General features: G+C 34.1%; 1 long non-coding RNA gene across 1 annotated transcript; it reads right to left on the reverse strand.

The window, feature by feature from the left end:
* Window positions 1-5698: 5698 nt before the first annotated feature.
* On the reverse strand, window positions 5699-9655 carry LOC128548491 (uncharacterized). The gene is made up of 4 exons (XR_008367105.1): window positions 9626-9655; window positions 8995-9069; window positions 7990-8089; window positions 5699-5816 (listed from the first exon to the last, which is right to left on the reverse strand). It is a non-coding gene; the product is annotated as an uncharacterized LOC128548491 (long non-coding RNA).
* Between the last annotated feature and the right edge of the window lie 1748 nt (window positions 9656-11403).

Raw genomic sequence — 11403 nt, forward strand, 5'->3', positions numbered from 1 at the left:
GTTTTACATAAAAAGGGAGGAATATTCCTCCGTTTTAACAATGCATGTTTTTAAAGTGTCTACCTTTAATGAAAAGGGTGGAACGTTCCTCCCTTTCACAAACAAATTGTTTTTATATATAAAAACACTGAAAATAAGTTGACACGTTTTACCATAAAAAAGTGTACTAATAAAAGGGTGGAACGTTCCTCCCTTTCTTAAAAGTCATGCCTACGTATCTAATTTAGAGGGAGGAATATTCCTCCCTTTCAACAGCACAATTTTTCTTAAAATGTATACCAATGGAAAAAGGTGGAACGTTCCTCCCTTCTGCAAAACTAAAGAAATTTTTTGTATGTATACCAATGAAAAGGGTGGAACGTTCCTCCCTTCTGCAAAACTTAAGAAATCTTGTAATTTCTGCTAACGTAATAAGCACTCAAAGGGAGGAATATTCCTCCCTGACACGTTTTGTAACAAATAAAGTCTATAGTTTACTAATTGAAAGGGTGGAAAGTTCCTCCCTTTCTTGCCTACGTTAATGCCTTTCAACAACACGCTTCCTTTACAATTAAATGTTTTAAGTCTTTTAAATATTTTTTTTTTACAGATATTATGTATAATCTATTAAATTGAATGCAAAGGGTGGAACGTTCAGTTTAAAACTATTCCTCCCTTTCAACAACGAATACATGCTTTGTAACAAATAAATTTATAGTCTACTAATAAAAAGGGTGGAACGTTCCTCCCTTTCGTGAAATTGAAACTTCTTGCCTACGTTATTTTCATTCCACAACTATTTCACGCGTTGTCTTTAAAATACAAGGTTTATAGTCTTATAATGAAAAGGATTATAATAGGTTTGACATGTTTATACAAAATTGAAATAAACGCGAACGTTTATTTTTTTCACATTCGTTTTGGACGACGGGAGGAATATTCCTCTCTTTCAACGATACACGTCTTTAAAAAAAAAAGAAAAAAAAAGTAATTCACCAATGTGAAGGGTGGAACGTTCCTCCCTTCTGCAAGACTCCATGTCAATTATGTAAACAATATATAAAAATAGCAGAAAAGGGTGGGACCTTCCTCCCTTTCTCGATAATTTAAAATAGATGCCAACGTTATTTTTATTTCACAAGTGTTATTGGTGGGGGGGGGGGGGGGGGATATTCCTCCCTTTCAACAATACATGTTTATTAAAGTATACTATATGCAAACGAAAAGGTTGGAACGTTCCTCCTTTTCCCGAAAATTTTTGACTACGTTATTTCCACTCCACAATTATTTTAGAATAGTGCCCCTTTCAACAACTAGTTTTTCTTTACGGGTGGAAATTTCCTCCCTGCCAATTCATGTCATTTTTAAAATACAAAAAAAAACACGTTTTTTTTAAACATAGTGTTCTAATGAAAAGGGTGAAACGTTTCTTCCTTTATCTAAAATGCTTCTCCATTTCAACAATACATTATCAATATTCTAGTACATTTATACATATTGGAAAGGGAGGAACGTTCCACCTTTCTGCAAAACTCGAAAATCCATGTAAGTTCTGTTTACATAAAACCCGCTGAAAATGGTGGAACGTTCCTCCCATTGTCGAAAATTCATAAATACGTAATATATATTTCACAATTTTTTTTTAAAGAATGGATTATTTCTCCTTTCAACATATTACACCCAATTCGACAACACAGTCATGTGTTGAACGAATTTGGTGTTTAATCTACTAACGTGAATGGAAAGGGCTGAAAAGAGAGGAATATCTCTTCTTTTCAATTACACATGTATTGTTAAACATGAGTGCCATGAAGACCCTGTATCACCCACCCGACCTATTGACCAAAAGATCATCAAGATTAACATTCTGACCAAGTTTCAATAAGATATGGTCATAAATGTGGCCCCTAAAGTGCCAACTAGCTTTTCCTTCGATTTGGCCCGGTGACCTGGTTTTTGACCCCACATGAGCCGGATTCGAACCTGAACTAAAGATCATCAAGATTAACATTCTGACTAAGTTTCATGAAGATACAGTCATAAATGTGGCCTCTAGTGTGTATACAAGCTTTTCCTTCTAACTGACCTAGTGACCTAGTTTTTGACCCCACCTAACCAAGATTTGAACTTGACCTATAGATTATCAATGTTAATATTCTGACTAAGTTTCATTAAGATATGGTCATAAATGTGCCCTCTATAGTATTATCTAGATTTTCTTTTGATTTGACTTGGTGACCTAGTTTTTTGACTATACCCAGATTAAAACTGGATCTTGACATCATCAAGATAAACATTCTGACCAAGTTTCATGAAGATACAGTCTTAAATGTGTCTACAGTCTACAGTGTTAACAAGCTTTTCCTATGATTTGACCTGGTGACCTAGTTTTTTGACCCCAGATAACCCAATATCAAACTTGTCCAAGATTTTATTTAGAATAACATTCTGACCAAGTTTCATTAAGACTGGGCCAAAACTATGACATCTATAGTATTAACAAGCTTTTCCTTTGATATAACCTAGTAACCTAGTTTTTGACCCCAGATGACCAAATATCTAACTGTTCAAGATTTTATTAAGGGTAACATTCTGACCAAGTTTCAATCAGATTGGGCCAAAATTGTGACCTCTAGCGTGCAAACAAGCTTTTCCTCTGATTTGACCTGGTGACCTAGATTTTGACCCCAGATAAGCCAATATTGTACTTGTCCAAGATTTTATTAAGGGTAACATTCTGATCAAGATTCATTCAGATTGCACCAAAACTGTGACCTCTAACGTGTGAACAAGCTTTTCCTCTGATCTGACCTGGTGACCTTGATTTTAACCCAAGATAACCCAATATCAAATTCATACAAGATTTTATTAAGAGTAACACTCTGACCAAGTTTCGTTAAGATTAGGCCAAACTTGTGACCTCTAGAGTGTTACCAGTCAAATTGTTGACGACAGACATAGGGTGATCACAAAAGCTCACCTTGAGCACTCTGTGCTCAGGTTAGCTAAAAATCGAAGTCCTCACAAAAAACCCTTACCAGGTACAGAAAGGTCAAAATAAACCTAAAAATTGGATGTAACATTCATGTTGTACCACAGAAAAGTGGTTTCTATTTTTCCTTACAGCTAATAGTTACAATATAAGCTATTTATAGTAGCAACAAAGGGAATAATAAAATGTAACTTCACAAAAAGGAATTGTTTTCTGTGGCAGTGCTGTTCATTGAGGTAATTGTCCTTCCTTTATGCATGAAGAAGAAATTCTCCAGACAAAAAATGTCATTCCTGTATCTGAACTTTGACCTCTGAGTATGACCTTGATTAGACCTTGGGACCTGGTTCTTGCGCATGACACTTCGTCTCATGGTGCTGAATTATTCTGCAATGTTACATCATAATCCCTCTATGCATGCAGAAGAAATGCTTCAGACAGTCATTCTTAAATGCTTCTTGTGCATGATACTCTATCTCATGGTAGTGAACATTTGTGCCAAGTTACATCAAAATGCTCTTGACAGTCACAATTGTATCTGACTATTGGTCTCAGAGTATGACCATAACCTTAGACCTAGGGACCTTTTTCTTGCATAGGACACTCTATATTATGATGGTGAACAGTTGTGCAAAGTGTCATTAAAATCCCTACATGCATGAGAAAGAAATGCTCCAGACAAAGACATTCTTGAAGTGATCTTTGACCTCTAAGTGTGACCTTGACCTTAGACCTAGGAACCTGGTTCTTGCGCAAGCAATCAGATTCATGATGGTGAACATTTGAGCCAAATTCAAAATCCCTTCATGCATGAAAAGAAATGGTTCAAGTAGTTTGTGGACACAACCCGTCCACCAATGGTGTTCCCATAATACGTCCTCTTTCAGAGAGGCGTATAAAAAAATAAAGGAGCAATAACTCCCTAGTTACTAAAATGTGCAAAATGTCATGAATACCCATTGATGGATTTGATTATGTAAGCATTTATAGGCTGTAAAATGATTCAAGGGCAACAACTAAAGTAACTGAAGGGATCATGACGAAACTACACGAGCACCGTCGTCATACAGTGATCCGAAGTTTTATTATGTGCTTTTACTGAGCCAGGGGAGATAACACACCAAGTGAGCAAAAGTCATGCTCTAATCACTAAGTATACAAGATTACGAAGCTTGTACTTTCTGCTGATGTTTGTCGTTTTTCAAGGAGAATTCAAAAGTTTAAAATGTTTTCGACCAAATATAAAATAAATAAATTTTGCGACATATCCACCTTTAAAGCATGAAAGAAAGAACTCATGATTTTGTATTATATTCAATAACAAATATCATTTGGTATTAGCTAAATACAAACACATTCAAACAAGATTTAAGGCAGAATTAGGCATACAAATTAACAAGTGAAAGGACAGTCAAGTTATAGCTATATACAATGTTCTAACAATAATTTTAAAGTAGGACAGTTTACAACAAATTACATTTTTTTTATTTTTCCTGTACTAAATACTCATATTAAGCACTATTGTATCAAAAAAAATATAACTTACATTGACAAGCACAAATCTTGCCAAAATTGATTAGAAATGCAAACTTCTTGAATAATTATTACCTCCCTTTGTTTGTACAATGCACAACCAAGATATATTAAAAAATACAGATGAATTCCTAAGCTGCATGTTGTTTAAACTTTCCTTTTGCTTCAGGTTGTTGAAATATCCATATTTTTACCTAATGACAATGTAAAACAAGCAATAATATCAAAACAAATAGCCAGTGTATTAAAAACTTTCCTGTTAAAGGGAGGTAATTACAAAATTTCATAAAAAGTAATTTAAAACATATTTCAAATTGGAAATTTACTCTATATAACAGTATTTTTGTTCCTTATGTAAGAATACATTGTATCTAAAAACTGATAAATGTCATAAAATGTTTCTCACATGTGACTGACCAACTTTAAGTCAAGCTACTCACTTATTACGTATCTAAAAACAAGTGACATACAGGAAATTTGCATACGCTTTAAGATACTCTGAATCCATCAGGTAAAATAGAATCTGCATCTATTCATGTCGGTAACCTTTACTGTTTTTTTATATTATTAAAGCATATTTATCAAATTCACAGAAATAAATTTAAATGACTAAAACACTTATGGTTAAACAAAAACATTTCTTACCACATTTGTATAATTTGAATTTTTATATAAAAAGAAAAACAATCAATAACTTACTGATATCTGGTCTAATAGTGAAAAAAAAGTTTTGAAAAAGAGAATATTATCTGATAACAAATTTGCAAAATTATGAATAAAGTCAACACTAGATTTTGAATAATTGGGTAAATTTTATCTTGTCTGAAGTTTAAAAAGCATTTACAAAATGTCACGCTATGAAGTGTAGTTTTAAAGTAACTAACTCAAAAGATTAACTTATCACCTTGACAAAAATGTTGATTGTAAACTAGCAAGAAACCATTGAAATTACAGGTCAAAATGTGTTTGAATCTTGCTGGCCTTACTTTTTTTTATAATAAATCATTGAACACATTAAGCATTTCTATTTGAAGCATCATTCTGTAACATCGAAATATTTTGTCCACACATCAACTAATCACTCTTGGTACATGTATACTGTGCTAAATATGTGACATCCTGGAAACAGCTATACCTTTACAGAGTGTGCAATAAAAATGGATTTCAATCTGAAATCTTTCAAAAATTACAAAAATAACTACACAATGAAACTTTTAGCACAAAACATATTAGTCTTTAGTGTTGAGCACTTTCACTCTGGAAGCTTTCACTCTCTGTTTGACATTGTCCCAGTACCTGACAAGGTAATCACCTGAAAAAGTAAATATGCTGACATAAGAAAAGCATAATTTTCAACAGAAAAATAAAATATAGATTATCCACTAGTATAAAGAATGTTCTGGTATGGGAAAATTGAACAAATTTGATATAGAATTTAGTTTTAATATAACATTATTTCCTTTATACCACCATTTATCTAGACCAATGGCTGCAAGAATGTGAGAGAGAAACCGACAAATCCCAATAAAAATCAAAATAATTTAATAACAACCAAAAGATAAAGCCACTTTGTTAAAAATAAATTATATTTTTTGTGAGAACTGTTTGTTCAAGAAACTGGTAAACCTAATTGTTTTGTTAACTTGATACTTGCATTGATCACATTACACAGGCCATAATAAATTAATTACTATATTATATTCCAATTTGTCTACAAAAGTGAGCAGGGGAAAAGGATTTTACATTGTTATTTTTGATTTCAGATACATTTTCGTGCTTTAATAAAAAAGTTTTACAATAGAGATAAGTATTTTTTAAATTAATTGAAAATAAACAGCAGATATGCCTTTTAGCATGCCCGCTTGAACCAACAAGGACAGATCAGATCTACAGATGGCAAGGGTGTGAGTTTGATCCGAGGGCGAGGCATATGCCCTTGGTGACGATTAAACAAAAGACACTGTGTCTGAAATAATTTCCTTCTTCACCTCTGATTCATGTGGGGAAATTGGCATTTACTTGTGGAGAACAAGTTGTACACTAACTACGTAAATGTGAGAAGCCATTCAGCTGTTTTAAGGAAGGTCGGTGAGTCTACCCAGGTGCCCGCTCTGGATGAAATAATGCAAGGAGGGGCAGTTGGGATATTCCACTGCCATCTAAGCTGGAAAGTTACACTATGACCTATGACTGTGTTGATGTGATGTTAAACCCAATGAAATAAAATACACAAAGGCCTGCCGTTAAATAAATGAAACTAGAAAATGCTTTTGTAAAAAAACGCATGTATCCCCCAATGCAAAGTCCTATAGGCAAGAAGTCAATTGGGGTCAGGAGCGAAAGTCATAGCGACACTGATGGTTGGCTGCAATAGGGATCATCTACTTGGCATGTCATCCCGCTAAATTTCAACACTCTTGGCCTAGTGGTTCTCAAGTCACCGTTCAGGCTCCTGTGACCTTGACCTTTGATCAAGTGACCTCAAAATAAATAGGGGTCATCTACTCTGCATGTCAAATCATCCTATTAAGTTTCAACATTGTAGGTCAAGTGGTTCTCAAGTTATTTCCAAAAAATGATTTTACATGAACAGGCCACTGTGACCTTGACCTTTAATTGACTGACCCCAAAATCAATAGGGGTCATACACTCTGCATGTTCAATCATCCTATGAAGTTTCAACATTCTGGGTCAAGTGGTTCTCAAGTTATTGATCGGAACTGGTTTTCAATATTCAGGCCTCTGTGACTTTGACCTTTGACGGAGTGACCCCAAAATCAATAGGGGTCATCTACTCTTTATGACCAATCATCGTATGAAGTTTCAACATTCTGGGTCAAGTGGTTCTCTAGTTATTGATCGGAAATGGTTTTCAATATTCAGGCCTCTGTGACTTTGACCTTTGACGGAGTGACCCCAAAATCAATAGAGGTCATTTACTCTTCATGACCAATCATCCTATGAAGTTTCAACATTCTGGGTCAAGTGGTTCTCTAGTTATTGATCGGAAATGGTTTTCAATGTTCAGGCCCCTGTGACCTTGACCTTTGATGGAGTGACCCCAAAATCAATAGGGATCATTTACTCTTTATGACCAATCATCCTATGAAGTTTCAACATTCTGGGTCAAGTGGTTCTCTAGTTATTGATCGGAAATGGTTTTCAATGTTCAGGCCCCTGTGACCTTGACCTTTGACAGAGTGACCCCAAAAACAATAGGGGTCGTCTACTCCAGCAGCCCTACAACCCTATAAAGTTTGAAGGTTCTAGGTCAAATGGTTCTCCAGTTATTGCTCGAAAATGAAGTGTGACGTACGTACAGACGGACGGACGGACGGACAGGGCAAAAACAATATGTCTCCTGGGGGAGACATAATTCTGTTAAAACATAGAGTTACATCCAAAACAAACAAACAAATATTGCATGCCTTCTGCAATATCAGCTATATTTTCAAGTTTGCAAATGCAGTATGCTTAAACTTCACCATTTGTGTAGATCTTTTCAACCTTGGCATCATTCCACTCTTCCCAATTCTTATCAACCCACAGGGCAGACACACTGTCACCAACACTAAACGATACAGCCTATCTAAAAGAAAATAGAGACTGCATAATATGAACTAAATTTCACGCCATTTTAATAATAAACATATATCTTAAGTTGCCAAAAAATCATAAAGTTTTTTTCCTAGAAAGTATTACAAGTCCATACATTCATCAAAATTAATGAAGGTAACTCTTGCTCAACATGTCTCCTTTGTAGAAACTTTATTACAAAAAGATATTTTGCAGTCTTCTGTACACTATTTACAATGATTGCAAGTGCCAAAATATTGCTACTGTGACTACATTTTCTAGTACAATAAATAGTCAAGTTATTAAAAGCGCTTTAAATTGTTGAAAGTGTTTTACTTCAACTAGCGTGTAGTTTGCCAAACTTCAATGACTTGTAGAATAATCATCGCTTCATATCTATTATAGAAACAAACTAAAATTGACTTGCATATAATAAATAATTTTATTATATACCTATATAAATTCTGTAAAAAATCGGCGTGTATTTCAAAATTAAATAGAACAGACAGACAAAAATTCCGTATTGTACCTTTTAAATTCCATATTGTACCTTCTGTATTGTATGCTGCCAGACTTTTTCATTAATATGCATAACCTGACGCAGTTCTATAAATAGCACACATAAAAACTTCACTAAGTTCCATTTAATATCGATAAACATTGAAGATTTCGTTCAAGAACTAAACAAGAATCAAAATGGTAAAGGTATATAATAAAAGGGTCATTATAACAGTAGCTAGATCTGGGACTTGTATTCGGCCCTCGTGGATTTTGCAAGGTCAGATCACACTCGGCGCTTGCACGCCTCGTGAGATCCGATCTGGCAAAATCTTCTCAAGCCAAATACTGCATCCCAGATCAAGCTACTGTTATAATAACCCTAATATGTATATAATAAATCAGTCCTAACTTACACTGGTGTCATTTACAATAGCAATATCTTCTGTCAGCTTCCTCTTCTTAGTTAACACTGTGCTGGCTTGCTCTTCCTAAATGATAAAGTTTAAAGACATATTTTAATTATTTTCAGGAATAAAACTAAGAAGAAATGTTAATTCTAGAGTTTAAAAATCAACATAGAGGCATCCTTTAACAGTAAATTAGGGAAAAATAGATAAACTAAAAAAGACATGTTAGTAGTATAAGGGCTTCTTTGAATGTTTTTTATGTTTCACTAATTTCCTATGATGAAGGCTTTGGCAAAAGTCTTAAATCAATTATGTTGAATTAAATGACAAACAGACAAGCAAAAGACTGACGTTTTGCTGTAAGTATATATCACAGAACGCTTGCCGGTCAATAGCCAACCCTATTGCCCAATGTCTAAAAGTTTTATTACATGACAAAAGAAATATATTCTCATACTGCTTTCTTCAAGTCTTGAGCGAAACAAAATTTAATGATGAACTATGCTGCAGTCAAAATAACAACTGTAGGACTGCTAGTTTATATAAGGAGTCAGATAATAATAAACATTAAAATTATTCATCCTGATAAAACAAGCAGATCTAATAAATGCTTAAATTTTCAAGTTTTATTTGATACCTTTTGGTTCTCTTTAAGCCTTTTTAACTCTACTGTTCTCTGCCTGTAAAAGAAAGCATATATTTTTCAGCGGATGTATTCAGCACAACATATCAATTCTCAATACATGTGTCTAATCTCTCATTATCTTTCTTTTGTCACTTGATATTAAAACTTGCCACAAATCAAAATAATTTTGATTGTTAACCCAAATTAAATGCTTATCACTATAAATGACATGTAAAAAGCATAGATCTGTGCAAGATGACAGCTGAGAGTACATCTATTTTATGTGTTTCGATTTCACTTTAAAGTGTATTATATTATGAAAGTGAAATATTCTATAGAACATAAATAATTTTTCTCATCCAGATTCTACCAATGGAATATGTTGAACACAATTATTTCTTTTATACTATGACTTTTTCAAGTACTTATTTTACTGACCTCAAGTTCTCGGCATCTGGCTTCTGATGTCGAAAGTTGAAGCCTTATCTCTCTCAACTCAGACAGATCACACTGGAATTCAAGAAAATTGTTCCTACTGTAATGTCATAGAATTAGAAGTAGCACAATTATATAAAAATACAAGTACTAAAATGTTAAAGAACTTTCTCAATGTTTAACAATTTGAGAGATCGAATTTAAAAACACTTGGCACTTAGAAGTGTAATCCAAAGTCAGCTTTGGAATAAATAAATATACATTCAGATCTGGGAAATCTTAAAGTAAGACTTAATGTAATACTGTTAGAACTTGCTGCCAAACACATTTGTTTTTGCTTCATTGTAATTATGTTTATGTTTGTTCTCCAACATGTATTCATATTAGATTTTCTATTGTAAGAATCTAGCCCAGAAATGGTTGAATCACTAGTGTAATCAGTATGTAGGCTCAATACATGGGACAATTACAATTATTTACATAGTACGTAGTGGAAAAAAGGCTGTTACAGATTTAGCCATCAATCTGTATTTGTATAACATGTACTCTGCAGTTTGTCTTCTTTTATAGATCTTTGGTAACATACATAAGTAAGCTATTTTCTGCATCATTGTTTCACTCTCTTTTACTATGTAAAAAAACGAATCGGCGTCCTATCGGGCTCTTATGTGTACAACTAGAGCAACACATCAAAGGTGTGTGTGTGTTCAGGTTTAACGTCTTTTTTAGCAATTTTTCAGTAATATAAATGACGGTGTCTACTTGTAGCGTAGCAGTGAGCACAATGCCCAACTTTATAGTGCTGTCTCACTGGAATATCACGCTATAGACACGTGGCATGATACCCCATCCAGTCACATTATATTGACACTGGGCTGACCAGTCCTAGCATTATCTCCTTAATGCTGAGCCCCAAGCAAGGAAGCTGCTAGTACCATTTTTTACGTTTTTGGTATGACGCGGCTGGGGATCGAACCCACGACCTCCCCCACTTGAAGCGGATGCTCTACCACTAGTCTACTGAGGCGGTAAAGGTACAGTCATATAAAATTCCGTATTATCTGAACAATCAAACAATTATGTTTTTTCCTATTTACCTTGTCTACTTCCTCCATATTAACATCATCATCATCATTATCATGCTCATCCTCTGACACAACTATCGGAGGTCTGACCCTTTGTTCACCAACAACCTTTGTGAATACCTCCCTGAAAATGAAAACAAAATGTTTTTATTAATACACGTCACTTTACAATGGCATGTATCATTTGACAGAAAAATGACTTTTCTAATACAAAGAAATAATATCACTGCCTATTGAATAAAAAGATTCTAACAATATTTCATTGTGTTA

Source organism: Mercenaria mercenaria, chromosome 14, assembly GCF_021730395.1.
Source record: "Mercenaria mercenaria strain notata chromosome 14, MADL_Memer_1, whole genome shotgun sequence".
NCBI lineage: Eukaryota > Metazoa > Mollusca > Bivalvia > Venerida > Veneridae > Mercenaria > Mercenaria mercenaria.